This window comes from Pelodiscus sinensis, chromosome 19 (genome assembly GCF_052426305.1).
Source record: "Pelodiscus sinensis isolate ZL-2025 chromosome 19, ASM5242630v1, whole genome shotgun sequence".
Classification (NCBI taxonomy): domain Eukaryota; kingdom Metazoa; phylum Chordata; order Testudines; family Trionychidae; genus Pelodiscus; species Pelodiscus sinensis.
This window is the reverse complement of record NC_143070.1, coordinates 17275969-17285660: the sequence shown is the minus strand read 5'-3', so window position 1 is coordinate 17285660 and position 9692 is coordinate 17275969. Positions and strand designations below refer to the sequence as shown.

The window sequence follows — 9692 nt, the reverse complement described above, 5'->3', positions numbered from 1 at the left end:
ACTGGATGAGCTTTTGTGCAAGAAGTTTTTGTGCAAGAACTCTTCTGCAAAAGGCTTCTTGGGCAAAAATCCTGCAGTGTAGGCAAAGCCTTTGTTGTTTTTTAAGGTTGTGGGTTTTTTTTTTTAATTTTGGGTGAATTACAGAATAACAGGGATACCTGCCTGAGACTAGTATGATTTGATAGTCTCTGTCTGAAATGCCCAGCACCACATCTGGATTGACAGTCCGGGAGGAATAGCCACGCCCCACACCTAATATGACTGGCGGGTTCCCTAGGGACCCGCATCAAATCTGGCCTGAAGTGACATCCGGAACCCTGTGATGTCACCGGGACTTCCCCTGAAAGCCCAGGCCGATCATCAATTGGCTGAGAAGTGCGCAGGGGGGCAGCGCAGCCGGGAGTCACTGAGCGGGCGCAGCGCAGCGCATTCTGCCGCAGACTCAGTTCCCGGGAGGCTCGTGCGGCCCGTATCAGCGCCCAGTGCAGGGCGCACAGCACAAGCCGGTAGCCGCCCCTTCCCCGCAGCTGCCCACGCTGCAGGAGCCGGCGAGACGCCTGGGGAAGAGGTAGGGGCAGGGAGGTGGAAAGTGTCCAGGCCCGTCTGCATCGCTGACAAGTTTGCCGAGGGGCGGTGCATCGCCCGCCTGGGTCTGCCCGGCTGCTGCTCCGTCGGGTCTCCGCTTGCTCCTATTCCTGGGGCGATTCCCCATGCGGGTGCCGGTCACGCGTGGGCGGGTTGCTGCGGGGATCCCAGAGCAGACCGGGTCTCTGAAGCGCTTGGAGGGCAGAGTGGGGTGGGATTTAAGGGGGTTAAATCACCCACCGTGGCACCGCCTCTTGCTGGGACGAGACACCCCTAAAAACCCTCTCGGTTCCCTGACCTGTCCCGTCTCCGCTTCCAGCTCGGCCCGGAGCCTGTGGCAGCGTCCCCAGGCTGAGCGCGGCAGAGACGCCATGGGGCCAGATGCTGAGAGTCAAGCGCCGCTGCGGGATCCGCATTTTGCTAATGGAAACCTGGAGACGGGAGGGAAGCCAGGTAAAGGAGCTGGAGAGAGATCCTGAGGCTCTGTGGCAGCAGCAGCTGCTTAGCCTCCATCTGTGGACAGCAGGGGCTGGTTCCTTCTTCTGTTCCTCCCTCTCTCCCTGCCTTCACTTGCTCTCTGTGCCTGGCTCCCGGGGGCTGGCTGGCATGCACAGCGCTGGGCGTGTGGCTGGGCAGGGGTGGTTTGAGTTGGTGGGTCAGACCCCCTGTGACAGGCTTGGCCCCTCTCAGCCTAGTTCCTTCCCTTCTCTCCCCCACCCCTCCCTTCTGCTGTGTGTGTTGCCTGTGGGGGGGGACAGGCGCTGGACCCGGGGAGGGGGGAGGAGGGGGCTCCTGCCCCCGGAACATGCAGGTCCTTATCTCTGTGCCCCTGAGCTCACTGGGGAGGGGCTGTTCCACCAGCCCCAGCCTGCCTGTGCCTCCAGGCACCTCTCCCAGAGCGTCTGGTAGGAGGTGTGAGGGGCAGAACGGGGCGTGTTCTAGGGCAGCCCCAGCCTGGTCCTGTCAGTGAGACGCAGCCTGGCCAGACGGGTCTCTCTGTTTCAGGGCATCGTTGCTACTACAGGACCTGCCCAATCACGCTCTCCGTTGTGGTTTTAGGTCTCATCATCACTGTTGCTGGTCTGGCAGGTGAGTTCTTAGCCCTTCTCAGTACACCACTGTAAATAATTCACTTCTTAGGATATTTACTGTTTAATGAATTACTTATTTTACTAACTACAGACATGTAAACCACAAAACTTTATAATTTATATTGTTAAATAATATTTTTCTTTAATTTGTTCATATCCCATTCTCATTAGGTTCATATCTTTTACATAAAGTCAAATTTTAAATATGTAAGTTTTATAAAACACGAGAGAAATGAATGTTATACAACCTAAATATGAATTTCATCACTATATTTCATTCAAGCCACTGTTTCATTTAAAACCACTGTTATAGCAAATGAGTAACACATTGATTTAATTAATAAAAAAGTAAAAAAGATTTTGAGCGTATCAAATTTTTTGGAATAGAAGGGTAGCCGTGTTAGTCTGATTTTGGTAAAACAAAAAGGGAAAAAAAAGTTATGTAGCACTTCAAAGACTAACAAGACACCTAATTAATTTATTGTAAGCAATCTGTAATGCTTCCTAACTGCCCGTTTACTTACCTAGTTAAGCTAATAATTTTTCATTGTGCGATAATGTGAAAAACAACATGAGAGTTATGAATGTAAGAGATTAATTTACCTGTTAAAATGACACTCCAAAAAACTTTTAAATAAAACTAACACACAACACAAGAATCACCCTGACTTTCTTGAAGGCACTTGAAGCAATAAGTAGCCTAAGGCTGAGGATACCTTGCAAGCGTGGCTTTTTGTCTGCCATGAGGACTTTTTCCTTCAGGCTGCCATGAGATTCTATCCTTAAGTATAGGAGAGAGGTCTCTCTGAGCTGCTCTTCCAAATTTCACACAAGCCATTCAACTGAAGCCATAGATATCAAGATTCAAGGCCAATTTTGCCGTGAGCCGATTGTGAACACTTGGAGAGGCAATCACAACATCCGAACATGTATAAGAGTTTTAGTTGAGAGAGCCATGTTAATCCCAAATCTCTGCTATGACTAGGAGATGGAAAATCTGCAACAAAACATGGGGTGATCTATCACTTCAGTAATGTCAACTCCTTTAGAATTGAGGCTCTGATTATCCAGCACCAGCTGAGGTAGAGTGCTTGGCTCTGGGGGAATGGAGGAGGATATTCTGTTAATGTTTGGGGGGGTTATTTATTTATTTCCAAATAAAATCACAAAATGTATATTAATTTTATATCAAATATGTCCATTTTTTGCAATTGCATGAATCATATGTTTATACAAAATCTCAAACTTCCAAAGTATCTGAAATTTTCACAGCAGCCTGTTCTATTTGATTGACCATGGTCTATACTTGTTTTTATTTCAACAAACAAGTTATATATGATATAAAAAATTTAAAAGTACCTTAAATTTATACTTAACTTAAAAATTATTTTGAGCAAATACAATAATTTGATGTGTAAAATTGTTATTATATTAAAACAAGACCTGAAAAAATATTATAAAACATACCTAAAACATAATCTATAATAATAAATAATTGCAACTTTCCGATAGCTTTCAGAGACACCAAAGAAAATGTACTTCTATCAGTTTTCATCTGTGTGGCCCTCAGTGGGTTGAAGGTCTGGGGGTGGGGAGATCCCAGCCTTCCCAGAGTGGTGCTGGGCCTCTTCCCAGCCCAGCACCTGCCACTGAGTAGCCAGGATGGGTCAGTGGGGGAGGGTTTGCCTGTGGGTCGGGATCCCGCCCTGTGCCCAGGTGGGTCGTGCTGGGTCCGGCTCTGGCGGAAGGTGGGTGTGAGCGGCTGGATGTCACCACCTCCATGGGATCTGTGCTGCTGCCGTTTAGCTCCAGCCTCCCCAGCACAGCCTGGTCTGCTGGGCGCCTGGCCTGAGAACTGATGGCAAGTGCTGGATGAGCCCTGGCCCCAGCTCTTCTGTGCGGTGTCACTGCTGCTCCCCTGGAGCCCGTGCTCAGGGCAGTTTGGTTGCTGGGGCAGCTGGGCGGGGGATGAGCAGGAACTGGGGTTAAAACATCCCCTCGGCGTAAATGCTCCATGGAGGCCAGTTCCTCTTAGAACCTCGCCTGGCCCCACTGCCCCCTGTGGAACTGTCCCCTTCGGCTGGGGGCAGGACTGGCGCCTGCTGCGGGTGCAGGAAGGGATCTGAGGGGCTGGGAATGTGCGAGTGTCGCCCCCTGTCTGTGACCAACGGGAAACACCCGGCTCCTGCCTCACACCCGCTCCCTGGCTTCTGCCCTGCAGGTTCGGGATCGGAGGTGATGGTGGCTGTGTGTGTCTGAACGAGAACAGGGTCAGCAGCCTGCGATGCGCCATTGAGGGACACTGGATCTGCAGCAAACCCGATGTATTTACAGCAGCAAAGGAGACTCCAGCAGGAGGAGTTTTGTAACAGGAGTGTTGGACAATTGGCCCTGGGGAAGCCGGACTGGTCTTTTTTCAGCATCGTACCTGAGCCTTTCCAGAGTGTCGGGGGCTGCTCTGAGCCTCTCTAGGTGAAAGGCAGAAAAGCCGTTTGCACATTTCGTCCTCTCCCCACGGCTGCCTGTTTTCCCTGCCAGTGGAACTGCTCAGATCAGCCTTTCCCACCTCGCTCGTCCCTGAGTCAAGAGCCACGGCACCAGCCTCAGTGCTCCCTGCCCGAGCACCCCCTGCAGAAGCTTTTTGCTTTCGAGAACTCTCAGTGAAGCCCACAAGGTCTGGGCTAGTGCGGGGTTCGTCCGCAGCCAGCAGCCACGTGGAGCAGCACAGCAGGCGAGAGCTCTGCCCACGCCGCCTCCTCCAGCTGCTCACTGCAGTGCATGTGGTGGGAGGGGCCTGATGGGTGCACGCGGGGGCTCAGCCGCCTGCAGTCGTAGCGGGGGCATAAGGCAGCCTGGCCCAGAATGGTGCAGGCTGGTGCAGGGTGGCGGAGAGTGTGGCCACTTCAGGGTAGCCGCATTGTGGTCCAGGTAGCGGTGCAGGCTCCGCGCATCATAGGCTGCCCTGATCAGTGCCATGTAGCACCAGTTGGCAGCAATTCACAAATGGACTTTCGGAAAACAAGTCATTTCACCTTGGAACTTCCTGTGCAGAGGCAGAAACAGGGTGAGGGGGGCAGGCCAGAGCTCCCCAGGCAACCAGGCAACCGGGCCGCCTCTCCCCCACATGTAAATGTGTCAGCGGTGACACGTTCCCCTGAACACACAAATGGTCACATCCCTAGTGGGTTTAGATCTATATTTGATCACTAGCCGACTTCCCCGTCATTTTCTGGGTCCTTCAGGGCAGGGACTTGAGGGGGGGGGGTGACGGAGGCTGGGGGCCTGTTCTCTCTCCCCCAGCCGGCCCTTCAAGGGCCTGTTCTTTCTACCTCCAGGTTCCCTCCCCCCTCCCAGCCAGGGTCTGTTCTCTCTCCTCCAGGACAAGCCCAAGAGGGGCCTATTCTCTTCCCCGACTCTGGCTCTGCAGCCAAGGCTGAGGGAGGAAAGGGTTTGGGGAGGGGGCGGGGAGGAGAGGGAACGTATCTGATGGGCTGGCAGACAAAATGGCTTGATTTAAAATGGGCGCACGTATTTCTACCTTATTTGTACCTGCCGTAAGGAACATTTCACTTCTTCAAAACACGGGTAGGGACTTAGATAGTTTGAATATAATTTGAACTTTTAATCGTGAATGTTTCAATACGTAATAAAATACATCGTCTAAATCTGGCTGGGGGATCCCTGATAGGGGAGGCCAGGGGCTGGGGGGCTACTTACCTGGTCTGGTGGCAGGCCAGATGGTGGAGCCCCAGGCTTACTGGCTACGTTTTTGGTGGTACCGCTGGCCCCAGTGGTCTCTTTGCAATATAGCTGTTCCTTGTGGGCTCGCTGCCCCTCTGTGGCCACTCTCGGTATCGCGTCCCTCTTTCTGTGCCCCTCCCTTTCCATGTTATGGTGGAAAACTGTCCTGGTCCTGAAACTCCCTGTTTTCCTTGAACAAAGAAACCCTGAACTTGCTTTAAGCCAGGATAAGAGGAAGCTGCTGAAGGATAACAAATCTTGTGGCTCTACCTCTTACTGCTTAGGAGGAGTTGTTGAATAGATGACTTGCAGACATACACGCAGACAGCCTCACAGACACACAAATCTCGACTCTATATCTATAGATATGTTAAAGACATAGTGAGAAAAGTGATTGTTGAAGGGGTTTCATATCAACAGTCATGGATTAGAGAGGAAAGGGAATCAAATCGGAGATGATTTTGTCAGTATTTGATTATTAGTGAGAAAAGGGGCTGAGGGCATTTTTGATGAGTTTTTGGACATTAGATAGAAAAGATACCAGGCAGAAAGTATTTCAGATCAGTAACTAAGAACTGAAGGTGAAGAAGGGATTTAATCACATATAGTAGTTGGTCAGAGGCAGTTTAATCCCTAACACACCCTCAAATCCAGTATGTGGGGAAATTATGCAGGGCAACTGTTTCCTACCAAAAGCAGAGGTGGCAGGACTTAATGGGGTCAGCTCCCAAACCATCCATGTTTGTGAATTACAGAGAAAAGGGAAAAAGTTTGAGTGGGTTTTTTGGATGATATATAAAAATTAAAAAAGTGTCAATATCTGAAGAAATATTAGATTGGTATTTTATAGTTAGAGAGAATGGGGCAAAATCGGAGAGATTTGGAAGCAATGTTCAATGCTAAGAATGAAAGGATCCAATTGGAAAGGCTTTTATATCCATATTTGATCATGAGAAAGAAAATCCCCTCCTGTTTAATAAAAAGGAAGGAATTTAATTTCCCATAAATAAGGGAAAAGATGATCATTGGAGAATTTCTGTAGTTGATAATGAGAGAGGAAGGCTTTAAGATTTGAGGATGTCTTAAATACTACTGGATAATTAAGCAGAAAGGGCCAGATTTGTAAAGATTTTTGGGCACTTACAGATAGGGGACTAGTGACTTTGAAAAGTGTCCAGTGTCCAGATCCACAAAAGTTTTGGTCTCCCAATCGCCACTGAAATCAATGGATGGTAGGAGCCTAAATACCTTTGCAGATCTGGGTCTATGTGCTTAAGTCCATTTATTATATGGGAATTAGGTGTTCAGGCTCTTTTAAAAACCCTTCTAGGCACCAATCTGACTTTTCAGACATAAGACCTCAAACATCTGGTCCAGAATGATTTTCTTCCCCTTGTCTAGATGATGCTTTAACAAGAAAATGGAAGAAGGGCTGGTCCCTCTTTCCTTCTAAATGATCCAGGGCTGAACTAAAGTTCTCTTAGATTCCCGCCCCCCCCCCCTTCTGGCTTTTGTACTTGAATATGGAGAAAGACATTGCCTCTGTCTGGGGGCTCATTTCTCTATCCATTTTCAGCTATAACCACTTCCTCTTTTGGAGGGAAACCATTGGACTACGTCTACACTGGCATGATTTTCCGAAAATGCTTTTAACAGAAAAGTTTTCCGTTAAAAGCATTTTCGTAAAAATCGCGTCTAGATTGGCAGGATGCTTTTCCACAAAAGCACTTTTTGCGGAAAAGCGTCCGTGGCCAATCTAGACGCGGTTTTCCACAAAAAAGCCCTGATCACCATTTTCACAATCAGGGCTTTTTTGCGGAAAACAGTACTATGCTGTCTACACTGGCCCTTTTGCGCAAAAGTCTTTCGGAAAAAGACTTTTGCCCAAAGGGGAGCAGCATAGTATTTCCGGAAAAGCACTGATGATTTTACATGAGATTGTTAGTGCTTTTCCGGAAATTCAAGCGGCCAGTGTAGACAGCTGGCAAGTTTTTCTGCAAAATCATCTGATTTTGTGGAAAAACTTGCCAGTCTAGACACAGCCTTGGGGTGAGCGGATGAGGAAAGGCAAAGGAAGCCATTAACTCTTCACTGGCAAATTTCTCCTCAGATTTGACTTGTCCCCAATTCTCAGATCTGGCTCTCCCACCCTCTCTGGCTATGTCTACATTGCCATTTTTGGCGGTAGAAGATATGCACATCGCATTCTCATTTGTATATCTTCTGCTGATCCTCTTTGCAGGAGAGGTTTTGCCACTAAAAGCCCCATGTGGACGGGAACATTTGTCGGAAAAAGAACCTTTTGTGCAAGAACCTGTAAACTCATAAGGGATCTTGTGCAAAAGGGGGTGTTTTCCGACAATGATCCAGTCTACACCAGGCCTCTTACGAGCAAAACCTCTTCTGCAAAAAGGACTGGAAGAAGATATGCAAATTGCGCTCACTGCAAAAAAAAAAAAAAAAAAAAAAAGTCAGTGTAGACGTAGCCTCAAATATTAAACCTTTTCTCTGTATTACGGAGAATTGCTCTGACATTGCCTCAGTGTTTCAGGCCCCCTTTCCATGTTCTGCTCCAGGGTGTTCATGTTTCAGAAGGAGGCATCAGTGTGTCTTATTACCCTGTGGTGTGAAGAACGCAGTCAAGGGAGAACCTAAATTCTCCAATAAGCAACTCTCATAATCAAATTCATAAGAATCAAATTCTCTCCTCACAGGTTAAGAAAAACCAACGTGTTTGGGCAAGTCACTCTGAGCGACTCTTTGAAAGAAATGTTGCCCCTGCAGCTGGTGATGGAGCTAAGCGAGGCTGCCCACTCACGGTTGCCCACCCGAAACCCATCCCCCGCTGCTGCCCTCTCCTATTTTCCTTGACCCCACTGGGCACAGTCTGGTTCCAACCTCCCCTGCCAAGGCAGAAAGTCTCGACTCCTCACGATTATTTAGGCTCCACAGAAACCAATGGATCTTTGAAGATGCAGGCCAAGATTCGTGGGGCTCGTGGGCGTGGTAGACTGGGCAGCAGGGCAGGCTGGTGAGTGGGGCCGTCACTAGCCAGAGCTCAGTCACAGTCTGTGCAAAAATATCAGCCGGCTTGTTTTATTTAGGGTCCACATTTTGGACAGAGCAGGCTACTGAGCATCTCACAGGTGCTATGGGAACCCACTCAGGCTCCGCTGTGGCTGGGGTGTTCCATGCCGGGCTCCAACCTGCCATGGCCACAGGAGGGGTCCAAACCCAGCCCCAATCTCTTGTGGCCAGAAGCCCCCCCCCCCAACTTTGCTGCAGCTCGAACACAGCCGTGACTGGGGTGCCCCTCCCCCAGCTACATCTCTGCTGCAGGTGGGGTACCCCAGCCCAAACCCAGCTGGAGTGCCCAGACCTGTGGGGTGGCTGGAGGTGCCACAAACCTCCACCCCTGATCCCTGTCCTGCTGTGGCTTAGACCAACTGCAACCAGGGCTCCCCTCCCTGACCTGAACCTAGCCCAAGACTAGACCTGCCAGGGCTGGGGCGCCCCATCCAGTTTGAACCCAGCCATGGACAGTCTTGCCAGACCTGCCATGCTGCCCCCCTTCCTACCAGTGAGGTACCCCCCTCCCCAGCCCACAACCAGATCTGCTGCAGCACCCTTTGCCTGGCCTGTACCTGGCTCCTGCCCAGAGATGCTGGGACGGGGACAGGCCTAGCCTGTGGCCACAGTGAGCAGCCCTTGTGGCTCCCGACTCCCACTGGCAGTTTACACTAATTCGCAGTCAGGGAGTCCACAGACACAAAAGGATTTAGACTGAGACAAGAGATGGGAACCAACCCCCTTGAGTTCTTTCAGTGACACTGTGTGTGCAGAGGAGCCTCGGCGTGGCTGTGTCTCGATGGGTATCTAACCACCTCGCTGGGACCAGCTGAGTTACACAGGCTCCCTGGGTTAAGGTCACAGCAGCTGGTGATGAGGCCTGGAAATGGCAGCAGCCCCTCAATCAGCAACAAGCCATGAGGGGCAGGGTGTTTTCATGGGCAGGCCAGCTTTGGGACTCTGCAGTCCAAGGGCCCAGCCCCACCCTTTCAACACACCCAGCTCAGAGCTGGAGGGAATATTTTTAGGTTTAAACTTTTTGAAACTTTGGAGCCAGAAGGGAAAGTAACAACCCAACCTATCCCCCACCCCATTCCAGCAGTCTCAGGGTGCATCTACATGGCAGGGTTTTTCTGGAAAAACAACACTTACGTCCACACTGCAATTGTGTTCTTGTGACAGGTAATCAAAAGAACAGAGGGTTTT

At 50.0% G+C, this 9692-nt stretch overlaps 1 long non-coding RNA gene across 1 annotated transcript; it reads left to right on the top strand.

Annotated features, from left to right (window-relative positions):
• The first annotated feature begins 910 nt into the window (after positions 1-910).
• Positions 911-6234, top strand: LOC149522226 (uncharacterized). Its single transcript, XR_016347286.1, has 3 exons — positions 911-1038; positions 1591-1674; positions 3898-6234. It is a non-coding gene; the product is annotated as an uncharacterized LOC149522226 (long non-coding RNA).
• Positions 6235-9692: the final 3458 nt, after the last annotated feature.